Source organism: Lutjanus erythropterus, chromosome 14, assembly GCF_056507025.1.
Source record: "Lutjanus erythropterus isolate fLutEry1 chromosome 14, fLutEry1.hap2, whole genome shotgun sequence".
Taxonomy (NCBI): domain Eukaryota; kingdom Metazoa; phylum Chordata; class Actinopteri; order Lutjaniformes; family Lutjanidae; genus Lutjanus; species Lutjanus erythropterus.
The window spans coordinates 35,098,459-35,119,499 of NC_139330.1; positions in this window are offsets into that span (position 1 = coordinate 35,098,459).

Sequence of the window (21,041 nt, forward strand, 5' to 3'; positions counted from 1 at the left end):
CTCCACTCAGGACCACAGCTCCACCAGTGTGGGCTGATGAAAAACATAATTTTACACTTAAAATAAAAATACACATTTGACAATATTTCTCCACTGTGGAATCATAGAGCTCTGCTCTCTGAGCAGGTTGAGATACTGAGCTTCAAAGTTTTTGCATTCCAAAGAGCAAAAATTATTTGATGAGCAGGTCTCTTTTATACATGAGAATGACAGACAAACTAAACATATTCTAAATGTACAATGTCATTATCACACAGTATCATATCAATATCACAATATGTAAATGGGTTCTTTTTTGGAACAGGTCAGAAGGTTCTATCTACGGCTGCAACTAACCAACTAACAGTTATTCTCATAGTCAATCGATCTGTTGATTATTTTTTTGACTAATCGATTAGTTTTTTGGTCTATAAAATGTCAGAAACTGGTGAAAATTGTTGATCAGTACTTCCCAAAACTCAAGATGACGTCCTCAAATGTTAATGTTTTGCCCACAACTCAAAGATATTCAGTTTACTGTCAGAGAGGAGTAAAGACACCAGAAAATATTCATATTTAGGGAACTGGAATCAAAGAATTTTGACTTTGTTTTCTTAAACAAATACTCAAACCAGTCAATCAATTATCACAATAGTTGGCAATTAATTTAATAATCAGTTAATAACTGAATTGTGTGTGTGTTATTATTTTAAATAATAATTGCCGCTCTAATTCTATCTTGCAAAACATGCATTGAAGCAAACACTTCAGTGATAATTAGTTCTAAACCACAAAATTAGTGTTGTAACACGTTGTTGACATGGATGGCATTTATTTCATATTTTAAGACCAATTATCTTTCTTATTAAAAAAAACAAAAACAAAACAAAAAACATGCAAGTTAAGTAAAAAAGTCAGTGATAAATATTTTATTTAATGCAGAGGTTAGTTTTAGTTGGTTATTAACCACATTATTTCAAGTTTCCTTTGGGTTAGACAAGCAGTCACTATAATAAATCTAACCAGGACTTTATTCCACAGAAAACTGGGCAGGTACAAGTATTTTGTAGGATTTTCAATGATATAATGTCAACAGATCAGTATGGCAGGTAGATAAAATGTGTGTGGCGTTCACTTACAATAGGAATTGTTCCAGCATGTAAGTCTAGCAGGTGAGTATAAAGGCAGTATTCAGCCTTTGTTTCATGTCAGAAATGTTGACTCTGATGCACAAGAATGTCATATTCTGGGGAGAAAGGACAGAAAAAAATTTGAAAGACAAACTATTGTTTATGTTCTGATTAAGACCCCAACAATTCAATTACAGATTTTTTCTAAGCTTTATGCTTAAAATTTGTCTAGGTTAGGTTTAGGAAAAGATCTCTTGTGCAACGGACGTCCATAGGGATGTCCATAAACAAGCTTGAGGTCTCTGCCTGAAGCCTGACTTGACAGGACCCAACCGGACCCAAACCCATTGGGGTCGGACCCAATGGGTTTGGGTAATGCTAATTATTATTACAGTAGTAGTAGTAGTTTTTCATCTTTTTCTTTTTTCTTTTTTTTTGTCGTTGCCAATTCAAATTTCCCCATGTATTGTCCCTGTCACTCCTACTATTTGGACTTGACTCCAACAATAAGCAGACAAAGCAGTTGGAATAAGCTGCTTTTGACTAACACATGTTTTTTGTTGAGGATGGGCTGGACATAGCTGCTGTTGGTTTGCTTTAATTCAGTACAACAACTTAATATTTATTTATAAGGCATCTGACATGATCAGAAGAATTTCCATGTCTAATAAAATCCACTTGGTCTGGATAGAAGTGGTTTCATCTAATCTATTAGCAACTATCTTAGGTAGAAGTCAGCAATCAACTGAGATCAAACTCAGGCTGTTAGCAGATCATTTTTACAGTCAGTTGAATCTTTGTCTTTTTTAAGTATTAGTGTGATAATTGCTTGTGTTAAAGATAGACGTAATCTACCTCCTTTAAATGTCTCTGCAAGCATCATTTCAAATAATGGCCAGAGGTCTGAAGCATAACATTGAAAGAACTTGCCCATAAAACCATCTTGGCCGGGGGATTTGTCTGCTGGTAGGACTGTGATCACTTCAGTTATCTCTTGTGGAATACTCAGCTTAGACAGATTTGATTTGTGGAGAAATGATATTATCACAACTCCCCATCCTTGAATTCACTACCTTGATTACACCTCTCTCTCCCTCCATGTGCAGCCATCTGCCACCTCCCCTCCTCCCTCTGCTGCTCCTCTTTCCTCCATCATTTCTCTCCCTCCATCTCTTTGAGCTGATGTGGATTTCACTTTAAACGTCTCATTGAACTTCAAACTAACTACATTGTACTTATTATACTAATTGTCCCACCAACATCTGAAATCAGAGTATCTACCTGCAGTCAATGACACCAGAGGGCGAGGTCAAAAGTCTGCTCAACAATTCTGTATGTGTGTGTACCTTTGAAGTATAGGGGCTCTGGGGCAACACACACTCTGGGACAGTCTCTCCTTGTAAAGGTCAGAAGAACCTGATAGTGACACTTATTCAGTTCAGCTGCACAATGTTGAGGTGAATGTAAAGTGCTTCTTTCTTGCCTCTATTTCTTCTTGGACCACTTTACTTAGTTGCTAGAATGCCTGGCAATGATGCTCCATCCTTTTAGTGCAACATAGTGACTGTATCACACAGTGTCATGATGAAGTGTTGATGCCTGTGTAACACACTGGATACATCAAAAAGAAAAATATCCTTGAATGCATCCTTGTTGCTGTCCTAGAGAGTAGACACATGACTCAACAAAGCTGGTGAGTGGGGTTGTAGAAAACAAAAGGCACGAGGCACCATCCAGTGCTACAATGCCTTGAAAGGTGAATCACTCGCATAACTGAACTTGGCTTAATTAATTAAGTTAGGATAGTAAGATCATTTTTTTGGTTTCATTGTTTAAATATGTATCATCTATGACAGAAATACACTCATAGGTATTGGGGAAGGAAGTATGGCATTTGGATTAAAGAGCAGCAGACCTTCAGGTGATCAACAACGAACACAGCATTGGGAGAGCCATGTTCCAGCCTGGTCTGAAGGCTGCTCCTGGCCAATGTCGGGTCAGAAAAATGAAAGAGAAAAAATGCAAAGCAACAGGAAACCAGAGACTTATGTTGCACTTGATGGACGGATCGCACAGGATGCAACGCTCAAGACTCCAGAAGGATGAGGGGAGGAGGTCACCTCAGTAATGCTCCGTGCCCAAATTAAGTCCTGTTTTTATGGCTCAGCCTCAGGTAGGATGACCAGATGTCCTGAAAAATTCATTTTTGTGATTTGAGCCCAACTCAAACTCTTAAGTTGAAATAAACTTTAAAAGGTTTTGCTGACCTGTAATCTTTAGTTGAGATAATTTGCTTTTCTTCTTTAGATAAACTTGAATGTTTGACTTTTAGAAAAGAAAAAAAACAAAACTTGGTTGCAGTGAGTTTCTGAAAAATTAGATTGTTTTAATAATAATTTATTCAAAACTTAAGTTGAAGGCTTGAAGACAATCTTAGCTGCTGAAAAGACAGACTGATGTTACTTTAAATGATTCTGTACATTTGAATCTTTCTGACATGACACCCTCACTCCCAACTCCCCAGTCCTAAATTTCACCCATTCTCATCTGGTCACGCTAGTCTCAGGTGTTTAAAATATCTGTACACGCCCCTGATTGTGTTCTGTCGTTCTGCTTTTCCTCAAAAACAATGACAAACATTCAAAGACAGAGCCGAGCCAGAGTTCTCCAGTAACTTTGTGGTCCTACAGTCACTTTCTCAGGGCCCAGTCATTAGGTGTGTGTGTGCCTTCAACTGTTTATCCATCTGGATGAAAAGAGACAGAGAGAGAGGGCGAGAGAGAGAGAGAGAGAGAGAGAGAGAGAGAGAGAGAGAGAGAGAGAGAGAGAGAGAGAGAGAGAGCCTGGCATCTATGAACTTACAGACATTTCCAGCCTCAGATCCAGGGCGTGTTTGATTGCCCTGCTGGGTTTGACCAAATATACCCTCCTTCAAGGAACATGTGCTAGTAATACCCATTCCATATGAGCACTTAAAGCCTGCAGAGGCCTCAGCAGCAGCAGCAGCAGCAGCAGCAGCCTGTGTTTGCCTCTGTTCTGGAGCCTGGAGCTGTTCACACTGACTCTGACAGTGAAGACATGCTTGCAGGACATGATTCTGCAGAGCATCTCTAATGCCTTCACTGCTCAGCTGTTTCTGTCAAGTGCTGATCTGTAGTAGGTAGTAGTGGTAGTAAGGCAGGATGTCATGTGTTTAATCAAATATGGTGGATCTACAGAATGTAAAGTTCTCATGAAACAGCTAGTTGATTGCTTATTGTTCATGTTTTCTGTAAAACAGGCAGATAGGAAGGAATACCACTGTGTGTTATGCCCACCTGCCATGCAGTTTAAGTGATCTATTTGTCGTCCACACTCTGGCGCATAATAAATGAGAAAGCATTTCATTGCACGAAACTTTGGTAACACCCCTGATTGCAGGATCAATCACCAATTGTTTCAAATCGTTTTGCAGGAAAAGACAAACTGAAATATCATTAACATACCTGAGAATATCTACAAAACAACTTTTATGTCATTGTTGGACAGGTGGCATACTGATCAGTATACATGTAATAAAAACACTTAAACATTGTTTTTGAATTCATTTGAACTTTAAAACAAATGTGAATTCATTCATTTTAAAGGGGGCTGTGAAGATTAACAACATTGCATGTTTTATAGGAAAGCTTTGTTTAATAACTTTATGCTACTGCATAATGTTTCTTTTCCACTAATACCTACACACAGGACACCAAACGTTAGCTAAGCATTAGTTCACTAATTATGTCAACGTTAGCCTTGACTTACTGTTCTTTGCAGTGGTGTGTCCAGACTTCTTTGACTGGGGCAGCCCAGGTGGGGCACTGACTTAAATAATGTGTGTCTGTGTGCATTAATTCACCATTTCTCTTTGAATTAATGTGCACTGCTCCAGAGTACACATGAACCATACTCGAGACCACCTTTTCAAGCATAATGGATCAATGTTAGTGTTCATACTAACATTTATTCTAAGACTAACATTTCAGTGCCAGATGCATCTTCATCAGAGCCAGTGACTGATACTTAAATTCCCTGTGAGTCAGCTGCAGTGGGTTTAACCTCTTCACTAAACAAACTAGACTTTGGGGTGAAGTGTACTTGGATCTGGTCTGACTGATTTAGTAACCTGTATGCTACAGTAATACTGAAATTGTCTATTTGTTAATAATAATTAATAATTTGTTGGACAAATGCATGTTGAAGTGTTCACGATGTTCTTCCACTCTGTTGGAGTGTTATCTAGTTCCTGGCAGGAGGGTTGAAGACCACAGTGAGTCTGTGACACACACAGTCATCTAATTACACAGCCAGACCTGTGCAGAGCTTTAACAGAGCTGGACTGTGACTCTGACCTGCAACACAGGGTCATGATGTAGCAGAGGTCAGCTAACAGTCCCTACAGAGAGCCTCACATGTGTTTCATGACTTGAGCCGTCTGATGTAGATGAACTCTGCATGTTTCTGCTTCACTGACATGAACACACCAACACATATACAGTTTACCTGATTACCAGATTTCACACAGCAGAAGAGATGCTAACTCTATCTCCTCTGCAGAGCAGCAGATTCAACTGCAATCTGCACTCACTCACAACATCAACAATAAAAAAACCCAACAATATTCCTCAGATGAGGAGGTTATTGTTTTGCAAGTCATAAGTAAGTCTTAAGTCCTTGCATTCAAGTCCCAACACAAGACAGGCAAATTCCAAGTCCAGTCCCAAACCAAGTCTTGAGTCCTAAACTTTGAGTTGCAAGTCCAAAATAAGTCACAATGTAAGTACGACAGTGAGTTTTCATCCTCATTGATTTGCAGTCAACCCACTGTATTGTCTGTTAAGCTAATGTTAATTTAATTAATGTTCACTGGACGAAACTATAGTAACGCCCCCAAGTGCAGGATGAGTCATTGGTTGTTTCAAATCATTTTGCAGGAAAAGACAAACTCTGAAATATCATTAAAATACCTGAGAATATCTACAAAACAACTTTTATGTCATTGTTGGACATAGGGAAAGATGACATATTGATCAATACACATGTAATCAAAACACTTAAAACACTTGTTTATTTTCATCATTTTGACTCCATTGGAACTTTAAAACAAATGTGACTGAATTCATTTCAAAGGGGCTCTAAAGATGTTGCATGTTTTTTGTAGGACAGCTTCGTCTAATGACTTTATGCTACTAGCTTATGTTACTTTTTCACAAATACCCATAACCAAGACACACTATGTTAGCCTAGCATTAGTTCAGTAATTATATTAAAATTAGCCTTGACTTACTGTTCTTTGCAAGGGCATTTCTAGACTTTTTTGACTTAGGTGGCCCCTGTGAGGCAGTGACTTACACAGAGATAGCATAAAATATGTGCATTCATGTGCATTAATTTACCATTTCTCATACCTACTCTAATTACTAATTGTACAGTATTAGGATTTACAAGATAAATAGTCCTACCAATCACAACAGAACAGAGTGGCACCATACAAATATAATATAAAGTTTCCATACTTTATTTGTTCACTCCTGAAAAAGAAATTGTACCTCCACTGAACCTCTCTCACAATTGAACATGGACTCAGTCCCTCCAGGAAGTTGCGATTGCAGTAATTCCCACAAATTCAACCAATCCCCATGAATTCTGGCAGTTCTTTTTGAAAAGCTGCCGTAAAAATCAGACATTTTAAGTGACAACAATGCTCAAAAAAGGCCCGCGAAATCCTGGAGGGACTGTAGATTGTGTGCTGTATGGTGGTTCGTGTGAATTCAATTCAGCGATCAGGTCCTCACAACCTTCCCACTAGTCCTGCCTCTGGATCTGCTTCAGGCTTTGCCATGTTCTCTGCCTTTACTACAGTCCTCTGGATGTCGCTTGGCTGCTTTTCACATCCTCCACACACACAGACACACACACACACACACACACACACACACACACACACACACACACACACACACACACACACAGAGGTGAGGCAGTAAAAAATACCTGGCAACCTGCCGCTGCTGAGAATTAGCTGAGCTGAGTGGACGTCTGAGAGCTTTGCAGCGACCAGACTGTGGGCACATGCACACTCACACATGCACACACAATCACACACTTACATACATGAATGTCACATACGCACATGCGTGGGAACAAATGAACATATATAATCAAAGACACTCCAAAACATAAGCATGCACAGTCACACACTGTCTCAAAAGCACAAAAACACACGTTTAAACTATTTTATAATAATATACTTCTAAATGCACACAATTTCTACACAACACTTGAATAAGAAATTATCATAATTGCATCTGCACATGGATATATGATATTCAATTAAAATACACACACATTCTCAAATATAGAAGTAAAAAACACACACTCGTACATGCGTGGGCAGGGTGGTGAGGTAGACGAGTTTAAACCAGCATGGGAAACTGTTCCCATAGTTGGCGAGTAGAGCAGCGTGGGTTTAAGGCGGAAGGTGCTCAGTTCACACTGGTGGAGTCATGGTGTGAGGTGTGTGTGTGTGTGTGTGTGTGTGTGTGTGTGTGTGTGTGTGTGAGGTGGGGTACATCCAACTGATTTGAATCCCAACTGGTCCTAAATTTCCACGCTGTAGCTCTGTGTATGTGTAGCAGTAGTAGTGTGTTGCAGAAAGAGAAATAGATGGAGATGTGTTGTTACTGATCAGCACACACCCCTGTGAGTCCAATCGATTCAGTGACTCTTTGTGAGAGCAGGTCACTGATAATTGGGCTACAGATTAAGTTTGTCAGCAGAGACTCAACACCTCGCTGCCTGTCGTTTGTGTATGAAATCAGATCACAGCGTGTCCAGGAGACTGAACACCTAATATGGCATCTGAGGTCATCAAGCATCATAACACCTGTATGTCTATGACATCACTGACAGATGTATTATGGTCTTCACCAGACTGTTTCCACTACCAGTGTGTCAAATACAGCAGCTTGGTCATTGGCCCTATGCTTCAAAGATCACACTGTTTGTACCCCTCAAGCATCATATCTGGAGCCATAAGTCTGGTGTTATGCTCTGCTGTCAAAGTCAGGTGGTGTATTACTAAGAGTGAGAAAGGAGGGGAGGAGGTGGGGTGGAAGGATGGGTCAACCAAACACAGGACTTTCACCCAGGAGCCTGTGTGAAATCAAAAGTCAATGCTGATTTCTTTTTAACTTCTATAACATATTATGTACACAAACTTATATAACTAATGTGCTTATTTGAAGCCAAACCATGATCTTTTTCTAAACCACCATGTAGTTGTTGTGCCTTTAATTATAGAGTCTGCCCAAACATTTCATATTTATTATTGCTAACTGTCTGGAATGTATTTTGAAGTGCAAATGTCAGGTGACCTTCACCATCACAGTCAGGTGACTTGTGTTATCACTGTGACAATAATGAACACATAGTTAACATGAATTGGTCACAAGTTATTAACTGAATCACTGTTTAAGGGACCAAAAATACCTGGTTGGGTTTAAGCCCCAAAAATACTTGCATGTGGTTAGGCAGCAAAAATACCAGGTTAGGTTTAGGAATAGGTAATGGTTTGGATTAAAATGAGTATTTTAGTTACTTAACTTAAATTATGTTCATAAGTTTGGACAGGCATTTAAAGGATTGGGCATTTGGTTTCAGAACCAATGGGCTGTCAGACGAATGGGCTTTAGGTCCAGTTAGGACATTTATTGGACTGTTGAGGTTTCATATAACAGACCCTCGTGCCATTTAGTGTATGTGACACTTAGAACATGTCCAAAGGCAAGAATAAGCAGTTGGGGACTGAAATTTGTTCCAACGTCCTATAATTTGTCCAACAGCCTGTTATACCAAAAACAATCCCACTGCTCTGAAGGCCAGTTGGTCCGAAAATACACACTTTGACTCTCCCTAGAGCTCTTTGACCGTTAATATTTTAGCATATTTTTACGTGGAAATATGTGACCAGGTGACCTTCATTGTGACAGTCAGATGACTTTTGTCATTTTTGTAACAAAAATGAACACATGGCCATCATGAAATGTCAAATTTGCTTAGGTTTAGGCAACAAAAATAAAAATACTTATACCAAAAATACTTGGATGAGGTTAGGCACCAAAACTACTTGGTTAGGTTTAGAGATTTAAAAAAAATGGTTAAATAAGTATGTTAGTCATGTAAATCAGGTCACATACATAAGTTCGGAGAAATGGGCATTTGTTTGTGAAATAATGGGCTGTCAGACAATTATCATTGAGGTTTCAGAATAATGACTTGTTGGAACAATGGCAAGGCATTGCATAGCAGTCAAGATAGCGCTGAACACATGATCACTGATTTTTGGGTGTTTTGGCATGTGTTTCATTCAGTAGGTAAAGTTTAGTGCATATCACTGAAAAGTTTATATAAAATTGATCAAGCATTTATTTACCTTCAGCTACACTATAACACCAGTCTTGCACCCATAAAATGTCCCTGCTGGAATTCATTAGCTGAATCTAAGGAGGCATGTGGCTTTGATTTGGGAATTAATAATGTAGTAGCATAACTTACATTTCTTCTACAACATAGATAGTTACAGATAATTTTGGTTTTATTTGTCCAGGATTGTAGATTTCTGCCTGTATTGAAGTGTAACCTAATATGGCAGTATGTCATGACAATGACATTAGTGAGAACACAGGACAACATCAGGTGACTGCAGTCTTCACATTCCTCAGAGGACGACCACCAAATGGGCCTGATGCTGAGTGGAGCAGCATGTGTGACATCTCTGACAGACGCACCACACACACACACGCACACACACACACACACTTGCACAAGCAGTGCATACTTTTAGTTCCTTTTGGTCTCTCAAATTCCCTCAGTTGAAGAAAACTGAGAAAAAACACACGTCCATAACCTTGATGTATCATTTTAAGGGGAAACAAGCTATAAATATTTGGGGATACTATTTACTTACTAGAACCATAAATGATTCTTTGGCTTGTCCCCATAGGAGAAAAAAATTGGTTCCTGGAAAAACCTTTAAGGTTCCAATCTTTCAGAGGGTTCTACCTAGAACCTAACACAAAGGGTTATACTGAGAACCATTTGTGAAATATTTCACCCAGAACCACTGCAACCAACTGCACCCTGAGGGTTCTACAGAGAACCTTTTTATGTTCCAAGGGTTTTATCTAGAATACACTCGGAATTCTACCAAGAACCCTTTAATGTTTCAAGGGTTTTATCTAGAACCCAACCAGAAGGCTCTAATGAGAACCCTTTTATATTCCATCGGCTTTATCTAGGACCTGACCAGGGGTTTCTACCGAGAACCTTTTTACAATACAAAGAACCTTGAAAAACTCCTGACAAAAAAGTTCATCAAGGATTTCAACAATCATTGAAGAACTCTTTCTTTCACAAAGGGTTCTTTGGATGAAAAAGGTTCTTAATGGAACCCTTAGTCTTAGAAAGAATTCTTGACCAACCCAACCTTCAAAAAAGGAGCAAACAGTTCTGGGTAGAACCTCAGCCCTTCAAGAAGAACCCTTTTGGAACCCTTTTTTCTAAGACTGTACATCTGTTGGAACAAGCAAAACTGGCCAAATGTAAAGTGTTCCATATCAATGTTTGGTGATCTTGTGGCCCAAATGGGAAGTGACAAAAATGGGACTCAGAACAGCCTTTTGCTGTTTACACTGATCAGAAAACAGCTGATCTGACCTGCCTCTCAGTATCAATGTTAATGTAGGAAGGTGTTAAGACAGAAAGTGAGAGAATCAAGAGGCAGGTTAGGGTTAAATGGAATAATCGAGAGACTGAGAGGGTGGGTGAGATCAGGCAGCGAGCAAGAGGGGAAATAAATTGAAAAAGCAGAGAGTAAAACGGGGTCTTGCAGGAATTTCTTCGAAGAGGAAAGGAAAAAAAAAGAACTGGCTGGTGGAAAAGGGAGACGCGGCATCGTGTTCAGAGCTGTTGTGTTTCTTTCGGTCCCCCTCTTCAAAGGGACGCTGGCCCTGATGGCTTTACCATACGCTGCTCTGGGGGTTAGGGCTGGAGCACGACACTGCACACTACCTGCAGGACTGGAGCTGCAGGGAGCGGAGCTCCGGACAGGCAGCTTCAGCATGGCACTCCAGGTGAACCTGCAGACGTACGGTCCGGCACGCTGACGGGCTGCCTGCTGATGATAGGGAGAATGAAAGACTGTGTGAGTTTAAAATGAGTCCAGTGTAGAGGACAAGGTGCGAACCTGCAAAGTCTGCAGCCACAGGGCTTTGAGAGGACTTGAAATTCACAATTCTAATTGGGTAAATGTCCCTGCAGGAACTGTATACAATGAAGCTTAAACCCCCTTAGCAGTTTGAGTGGAAAAATAATAATTCTTTTTAATTATTGTTTTATGTGTTGGTTGTTATCTGCAGAGTTGGGGTTAACATGTGACAAAAGTATTGCTTTACAGTAATATGTTACTATTACTGGCAATGAAGTAACATAACCCATTATTATCCCATCATTATTACACTTAAAGTAACACATTAATAAGAGTACTGCATTAAATCTAAAGGGGTGATGAAGAAACTATTCATTTTCTCCTGATTTTGAGACTTTTATATATATATATATATATATATATATATATATGTATATATATATATATATATATATATATATATATATATATATATATATATATATATATATATATATATATTTTATATACACTTAATAATTTAAGGGTGGTTAATAACACGTTTCTGTAGTGTGAAAAACATCTTTGTTTTTGTTTAATTTTTAAATTTACTGTGACATGATACCAGTTTTCTAGTACTTTTATGTTTTCTGCCCGAGCTGTTTGCTGTCACTGCATTTGTTAAATGCTTCATGACTCATTTTACAAGAATTAAATAAGCCAAAATAATGACAATAAAATAAAAGATAGGGATGATGATGATGATATTTGTGATAATTTTCCTCTCTCCTTTGATGCCCTATTTAATCACCAGTCCGTATTTAGGCAGCACTAAAGCCGTGACTGCTCCGTGGTGGGACTGGGATGCCTGAAGGGTGTGGGAGGCTGGCGGGGCTGGAGGGCTACAGTTTGACGGGGGAAGACAAGGCTGTCAATCGGTCGCATTATCTCCGCTCCACCCTGTTGGTGAGCCTATCACCCCTGGGTGGCGACAGAGAAGGTCGCTCATATCTGAGGAAGGCTGATAACCCGAAAGACCCACAGAGCGGAGACCCTCGCTGTCCATCTCGACGGACTGACAGCACATTCACTCCTCTACACACACCTTCTCATCTTTCTCTTCTGTTCAGTGTGGGAGTGCTCAAACTAAATGACAGCCTACGGCAAACTATATGTTAGTAAGGTGTGACTACTTTCACACTGAATGCAAAAACACTGTGTGTTAAGGTGGAGTATTCAATATCAGACACAAAGTCAATATTGGACAAAAAACCCTGCAGATAACATTTAATGATATATTTTTTTCTTTTGTCCAATAATATGCTTTTAAAATAATTTCTGTCTACAATATCTGTGCATGACAACTACAGTAGGTTTGGGCACTGGATGAATATATTGTCTATGTGGTTGGTTTTTTTGGGGGGGGTATTTTTTGGAACGATTTACATCATTTAATTTAATGGTCTGCAGAGTGAGAGCTGCTCCTTCGCGATGCACTGCATTCAGAGGCACAGCTTACACCGACTCAGCCAGAGCTGTGTGCACTGAGCTGGAGGAGGAATGATGGTAAAAAAGCCTGTAGAGCCAGACTCTTTTCATATCTAACACGGTGAATTAAGGATTTCTCTCAACTTGGTGACTGTTTTCTGTCAAGTTTGAATGAAGTGTGTTTTACTATTAGGTAATGAGGCTCATCTTAAACCAGTAAAAGGGGGGAACTTGGATTCAGAAGGTGTATAGTTGTATCTTTCTGTTTAATAAGGGAAATAGGTGTAAAAATATTTAATTTCTTGACATGTTAGTTTATTTTGTTTACTGGATGTAGCTAATGTACATAGTGTACGTAATGTAGTGAACTCACTGCTGGCACACATCTATCAGTTGGGAAAGAGCAGGACACGAGGAGGTGGGAGGAGGGGATGTATGTATCACCTATCACTGGTTGATAGCCGGTTGGAAAAAATTATTGCCAAACTCTTAACTACAGTATTATTGTGTTTGGGGAAAGATCATAAGTATGTCAAATATATTGTCATTAAGATATTTACATATCAAAGCATCTCTTCAGTCCTGTCCTTATAGTCAGATTACCAGTTGCCAGTTTTGAACATTGGGATAAATCTTCCCTGACTTTTGAAAGAGACTAGCAGTTTGCGGTTGCTTCCAGTTTTATGGCATCCCTAAGGCCACGGCCAGTCGGTGGTCCAGACTGAAATATCTCAACAGGTACTGGATGGATGGCCATGTGATCTTGTACAGACATTCATGTCGTCAAGAGAATGGATCCTACGAACTTTGCAGATCCCTTTACTTTATTATCTCAACAGCTACTTGATGGATTAGCTCAGCATTTGGTACAGACCTTTAAACTTCCCAGAGGATGTTTCCCACTGACTTTGGTGATCCCCTGACATTTCCTCTGGCGCTACAATGAGATTCACAACTGTGACTTTGGCCCAACTGGACAGATTACCATAATCACCTTCATTTTCTCCTTAGGATAAAAAAAACTTTGGTAGTCCTCTGACTTTTCATCCAGCACCATCATCATGTATACTTCTTCTTCTTATTGAAACAGGTTGGTAGTGTTGGGTGGAATTTACACCATGGTATAATCTGAAGTGGTATATTATATTTGTCAATAAAAATGCATCTGCAGAGGTAAAGCAAAGGTAAAGCACAGGTATGGAAACTGCATAACAACTAAGTAGAAAAAAAATACAAAACCTTTCTCAGTTATATCAAGTATTACTACCCTTTGCAACCACCGTTATCTGACAACATTTTCAGATGATCATTTTCTGCTTGTTGTCTCACTGACACTTTCTAATGGTCAAGCAAAGTGAGGGCTAAACAGGTCAGCACAGTATGACAGTGCAGTCAAAATTCATTCTGTTTTGCAAATTTTGTCTGTATTCTTTCTATACTGTTTATACCATCCTCCCCTACAGGTAGATTTCCTGCGTTGGAAACTAAACACCTCATCATGTCTGTCATGTAGATGAAACTGATAATGATCACCATCATTAAATAGTGGTCCAACGAAGAGATTTGGACCGTCAGTCAAAACGAATGCATGGGACTGAGCCTATTTGTTCTAATTTGGACAGTGAACTCTCGTCACCTTCCCAGAACATGCTGTAGGAGCCTCTGTGTGTGTTTGTGCTTATCAGCAGACTGAAATAGCTACCAGGGTTAACAAGGAGCTCAGTCTGACACCTGGCCTGTCTGACCTCAAAGCCAGTGCACTGACAGATGGGTGTGTGTGGGAAAACTGATTCTTTTACTGAACATCACCAAAAAAACAAAAAAACAAAAAAACAAATCATCTGAAAAACATGGCAATCATTTCATTTACTGCACATTTTAATCACAAATGAACACAATAATATCTATTATTGAATTAAATGCAACAGTATGAGTTGCACTCACCATGATGAGTCACCTGCTCTGAAAACAAAGGTCTTGCTTTTAATGGACAGCGGAAAAACATGGAATACTTTAAAGGAATTGTTCATCCAATATTAAAAAATACATATTTTTCCTCTGGACTATAGTACTGTTTATCCACCTAGATTATTTTGGTGCAAGTTGTCAAATTTTGGAGATATACGCTGCAGAGCTGTCTGTCTTCTCTCCAGCATAATGAAACTAAATGTAACTCAGCTTGTGGTGCCCAAAGCACCAAAAAAAAAAAATAATAATAATACATTTTAAACTTTTGAAATCAGTGTCTCTCTCCAAAAATCATGACCTGCTTACTCAAGATGTCTTCAATCTGTTAAAATAAAAAAAAAATAAGAGTTCTTAAATTGGTGTCATTCCCTTTAAGATAACTATAAAGACAGACTGAGGCAGAGGTAAATGGGTTGGTCAGGGGTTGGTAAGCTAAATGTTTTGGCTGTTGTCTCTGTATGTGTGTGTGTTTGTGCATGTGTGTGTGTTGGGGGAGGGAGCGGGCCGTACCAGTTGATACATCTGATGTGAGACGAGCTGGCTTTCTGACAGGAGCTGTCACTGGAGCAGCAGGGGGGTCCTTATCAATCAACCCCCCCAGCCGCCAATCAAATCCCTTCACCGTGGCAACGAGGGCCCTGTTATCTCCACAGCTGTCAGCTCTCCCTCTCTCTCTCTCTCTCTCTCTCTCTCCCTCTCTCTCTCTCTCTCTCTCTCTCTCTCTCTCTCTCTCTCTCTCTCCCTCTTTCTGAAATTGGACCTAAAAGGGACAAAATAACCAACATGGAGAATGATGCAAATATTGGTACAAAGAACATGATGGGACATGAGACTGCTGTGATACTAAGCATTAAGAATGACAAATGAGGGAGTTAATCAACAAAGCTGATTGGTCCATTAGTCCCCCTGATGTGTACTAATTTATAAAACTAACAAAAATTGCCAGTTTTGAACCCTTGTAGGTAACTGATCAAATGTAATCACATCAGAAGTGAAAACCTAACTGTACCAGAAATGTCAACGTTAGTACACTGATGAACACAGAAAGTCACTTTACAACTGAGCAAACTCCATTCAGTGATGAAGATCATGAGACAGTTGAAAGCCCCACAACAGTTAGTAAGACTTTCCTGTGAGGGTTGGTCCTGCTACTGCAAGTGCAGCACATTACAAATGGAAGTGACCAAACAGCCTGTTCTCATTCTCAAGTTACCATTATATACTACTATATTAATACTGTCATGCCCCGCAGCAACTCATACAGATGTATTAGGTTGTGTTCACACCGAAAGCAAAGTTACTAATGCCAGTTTAATAGCCAGATCATTTTGGGAACATTTGAAGTTCTTTGCGTTACCTGCACAAGTGTGTTTCTTCACCCCTTTCTTCACTGCTGCAGACAGGTTGAAAAGTGAGAGTGAACATGAATCCACTTTTTAATCCCCAGAGTTTGAAACATACACTCTGAGCTCTTCTCCAGTGAAAGTGCAAAATCAGTGTTTCTTCCTCCAGAGGTTCCAGTGTGCCCCCGGCTCTCTTCTCCACACCTCCCTAGCTCTCCCATGCTGTGTGTCACCTGTTGCGGTATTTGCATCTTTACATTAACTTTGTATGTAATCCTCACGCCTTCTTGCACAAAAAAATGTATTTGCTTTCTATAAGCCTCTAGCACCTGTATGAGAAGTACCAGGCTTTTGATGTAGTGGAAAGTGTGAGAAAGAAAGTGTATGGAGGAGGCTGGGGTTGATGGATGGATCAAAAAAAAAAAAAAAATCAAATTTGTTTTGCAACTTGCTTAGCTTAAATTGCGTGTATATAACAGACTTCTTTTAAACCAAAATATGGTCTTTTCCTAAACCTAACCATGTGGTTGTGGTACTCAAACCTCACCAAACTGTTTTATGACATGAATCACATGTGAAAAATGCTTTTTTGCAGTGTCTCATACAGCATCAGTATTCCATCAGCGCGTATGAGAACGTGTTGGCCAAAATAGTCAAGACATCACCTGCTGCTGGTCGGTGGTGTCACAGGAGATGTTATATTTTTGTCTTTGTATTTCTGCTTTTAAAAAAGTAAGTAAAAATATCACAAATACATGTTTATGCTCGGCTGAGGTGCAACCACTGGTGAATTAATAGAAGTAAAATGTGCACTGGATACATACACTGCAAACACTGGCCCCATTGGTGGCCCCATGTTTGCAAAAATGTTACAAAAGTGCCCTCTTAGTTGCCCCTAAGGTATAAACATAAGTGTCCTCTAAAGTGCCCTTCCAGTGGATAAAACATGACAAAGTGCTCTTAAGAGTCCTCGTGCAGTGGACAAAACTTGATGAAGTACCTTCTAAGGCGCCTTTCCATTGGATATGACATGATAAAGTGCTAGAGAGCCGCTCCTGTGTACAAAATGTGGTTAAACACATCACAACCTTTTGTGTGCTGGTGCTCAGCCACATACAGCTGGTGGCCTTATTTCTTTTTCTCTCCTGCCCCTCCAGCCTGAGTTCACCACTGTTTGCAAATAAGTGACACACATGAAACACGTGACTTCAACAAACTGAGGCTTTTGCTCCAATGACAGGACTAGAAACTATGGCAAAAGCATCAGATGTGTGTGGAGCAATTAGGAGACTATTACATTTATTAGAATAAATCATGAAACATCTATGCACAAGTACATTTGTTACGATGTAAAGCTACTGGTTTTTTATTGTCCTCGTTAATAAAATGTTTCCTCTCCCAAAAGATTCATTTGACAAAACCTACAGTAAATGCCACCTAATAACAAGTTGATAACCCACCTTAAATTCTCATCAGTCACCACAGTGAAAATAACTACATTGCAATATAAAATAACAAAGAGCTAATATTAAGAGATATGAAATATCATCACATGAATCCACAAACATCTGGATTAACACCTCACTGTATCTGTTTAACTAACCACTGAATGACGGAAGGAAAGTTAAAAATGTAGGACAATATGGTCTCTCTTTTTTGTCATTCCTCTCTGTCATCAGCACACACACACACACAGACACACACTGACACACAGCACTACAGTCACAGAGGGAGAAAGGCAACCTGTGGCCTTTGTTTAACAGTAGCAGAATGAATATGTAAAGAAGAGCTCATAAATAGAGAGCTGAAAGACACCCAGCTGAGGCTGCTCTGGGCCGGCCTCCAGCAACACACACACACACACACACGCACACGCACACACACGCACACACGCACACACACACACACACACATGAACACACATTGGTCCTTTCAGGCAAAGACAAGCAGCACTCAATCAAAGGTCTGTAAGGGAAATAGTAGTTAACAGATCAATCACCTGTAGGATGAGACCAACAGAAGAACAATCCATCTATCGCTGAAGCTGTATGCTAATGAGAGGAGCCACTGCACCACTGCTAACACACACACACACACACACACGCGCACACACACACACACACACACACACTTCAGCTGCTGCTGCTCACATGTGCCTTGTGAGAAAAAAAGAGCAATTTTGGAGTGATCACAACTGGAAAATGGTCACAAATGTAGCTCACAACATTATCTAATACTCGCTATTAGATTTAATAAAAGTCTAATCTTAATTGATTCTACCTTTACTGTATCTGATTTATGTCACAATTGTTTAAATTACACTAACACTTTTGGATACACAGTGGGTCCCAACAATCAATTGTACAAGTTGTTGTTCTTAATGTATGAGTCATTTAAGATGTGGCATTCATCAGTCTACTCAAACCTAAAATATTCCCTTAAGTGGGAACAAATTACACAAGTGGTCCAGACTGGTGGTAAAAGTCATGTACAGACAGCCTTCCTTTGTCCACGAGGACAGAAACATAGAAGATGGAACAGAACCTTACAGGAGACATTGGAAAATCACTCCTCACTCAGCTGCCTGAGGTTCTTTATACAAGACACTGTCCAGCATCATCCTATGTTGCATCCATCCTGTTGGCTATGATATCATGCCATCTAATATCTCTATGACTGTCACATGACATGAATTTTTTAAGTATGCTAACTTTGTTTTTGCTGATTTCTGACAGCATGACTTGAAGTTCCTCTCTGTGAAATTCTTCTTTTTACTCTTTGACAACATTTTTTGTGAATAAAACTTGCTCACACAGAGAGCAGAGCAGGTCGCCTCATAAGGCAATATTAGGGGTGTCAATGACTGATTAAATTTTACCATCTCCTCGTGGTACTCATCAGGCTGAAACGAAAGTACGCATAGAAAAAAGTCAGAAAGGCTTAGGATAAGAATATGAAAATGTTCTTGTAAGAGCCCTAGTGTGTGCTGTCAATGTAGAATCAGAGGAAAGTAAAGCCTCCTTTCTCCAGGGACTAGGAACCTTTAGTGGAACTTGGTGACTTTCCACTGCAGGTTCAAAATTAAGTTCCAGGAACATTATTTTACCCCCAAAAAGTCACTGTTGGGGGGTGGGGGGGTTGGTACTTTCCAAGAGAACAGGAACTTTGGGGGTGGAGCTTGCTGTGCTGCACATTTTTGAACGGTCAAGTCAAGTGCTTGCAGCATTTTATTTCAGCCACCTTCTTGGAAAATCAGCCGCAAACCAGTTTGTTTTTTATTCATTGTACTTCGATACATCAACATGGAGAAACAGAAGATGGCGTACAACAGATGGACCAAGGATGAAGTCCAGACCTTACTGAGCATTTATGCTAAGGACCAAACCCAGAAGAAACTTTATATGGCTTTACGGTTGTTGTATAGCACAAAAATGTAAAAACAGATGCCTTTTCCACATGTTGGGAGACTAATTTTCCTTGTCTTTGCATGTCTATGAAAATACAGAAAGTAGGCTGAAAGAACCTAGTATAGATCCTGGGAGTAAAAGTTGTAGTAAAGTGTGTACCTTGGGTGGAAACATGGCAAATAGTTCCAATGAACATGATGACGCAGTGCTGAGGATCATATGTTACAGCTGAAGTTCTAAAGATTGACTTCACACAGTTAAAGAATCTGTCTTGCACTGCCAACCACTTGTGACAAAATGCTTTTTCTACATCCAACAGCAGTAATGTAATGTGGTACCATAGTACCAAGCTACATCAAAGTTGGGTGTAGTCACAAGCATGCCACACCTCACTACACCCAGCTGTGATGCTGGGTGTGGTCAGAAATTCAACCGACTTATGCCTTTCAATCTGTAGAGGTTAGTGCAGCTACTGTATATCTTTCTTCCCTCCAAATTCTGGGGTGGACCTGCTCTTGACATGACATTTTTAAATGCTGTGTGGTGCACAAACTATATTCAATTTCACCTCCATTGTATTGGGGTAGAGACAGATGTGCGAGCATTCAGACTAAATCAGACGTTGCAGCAGTAAGCCACAGACACAACTGTAGGGTGCGATCATGAACTCCACCTGCACTGCACCCACCCATTTCACAGATATTTTAGGCTGTCTGATTGCTGGCTCATGATTGGCCACTGCAGCATGACATCAGTGTTCACTGCAGCATGACATCAGTGTTCACTCAAAAGTTGACTCTGTTTCAAATTTCTTCGCTGCTCGCAGCTGACTTTTTTTTTCCAGCCCCCCTGCTGTGGTCCCCACCACTGAAGTCCAAACACAGCAACCACATTCAAAATGAATGAGAAGGCCTGTGTCAGACAAATAAAACTAGGAGCAAGGACAGAGTTCATGGGAGCAAGGTGAGAAAACACGAGTTACAACATTTCGATATTTCTAGATGCGAGACAGCACATACTGTGAAGTACTGTCCACTTACTAGATTTCTTCCAGTGGTTTCAGCCACATCTTTTAGCCTGGAGGGTGGGGATCATCTTGGAATCATCTTTTTTGGAGCTCTTCTGTGAGATTTTGGGTGGTCGGTCTCTTGCATTCATTATTAATCTGTAGCTGTTATGATTTCATGCACCAGGAATTTTAATTGTTAAGTGCTGACTTTTATGTAATACCTTAGTTTCATCTCTGGTGAACCGGCACTCTCTCTTCAATCTGTGTATAAATAACATGACTTAAGACTATGAAAATGGGTGCAGAGCATATGCAAAATTCCAATTGTGCATACAGGTTAGACGCCAAGTCTTCCCATTAAAAAATGTTTGGTGAGAGCAAGAAAGTTCACATAGTAGGTGGAGTGGTTGGATGTGTCAAACAGGCAGAGGGCCGTCACTCAACAGGCCGGGGTCCATGTCTTGTGTGAAACTAATAGCCAACATTATCTAAAGTTTTACGTGACAT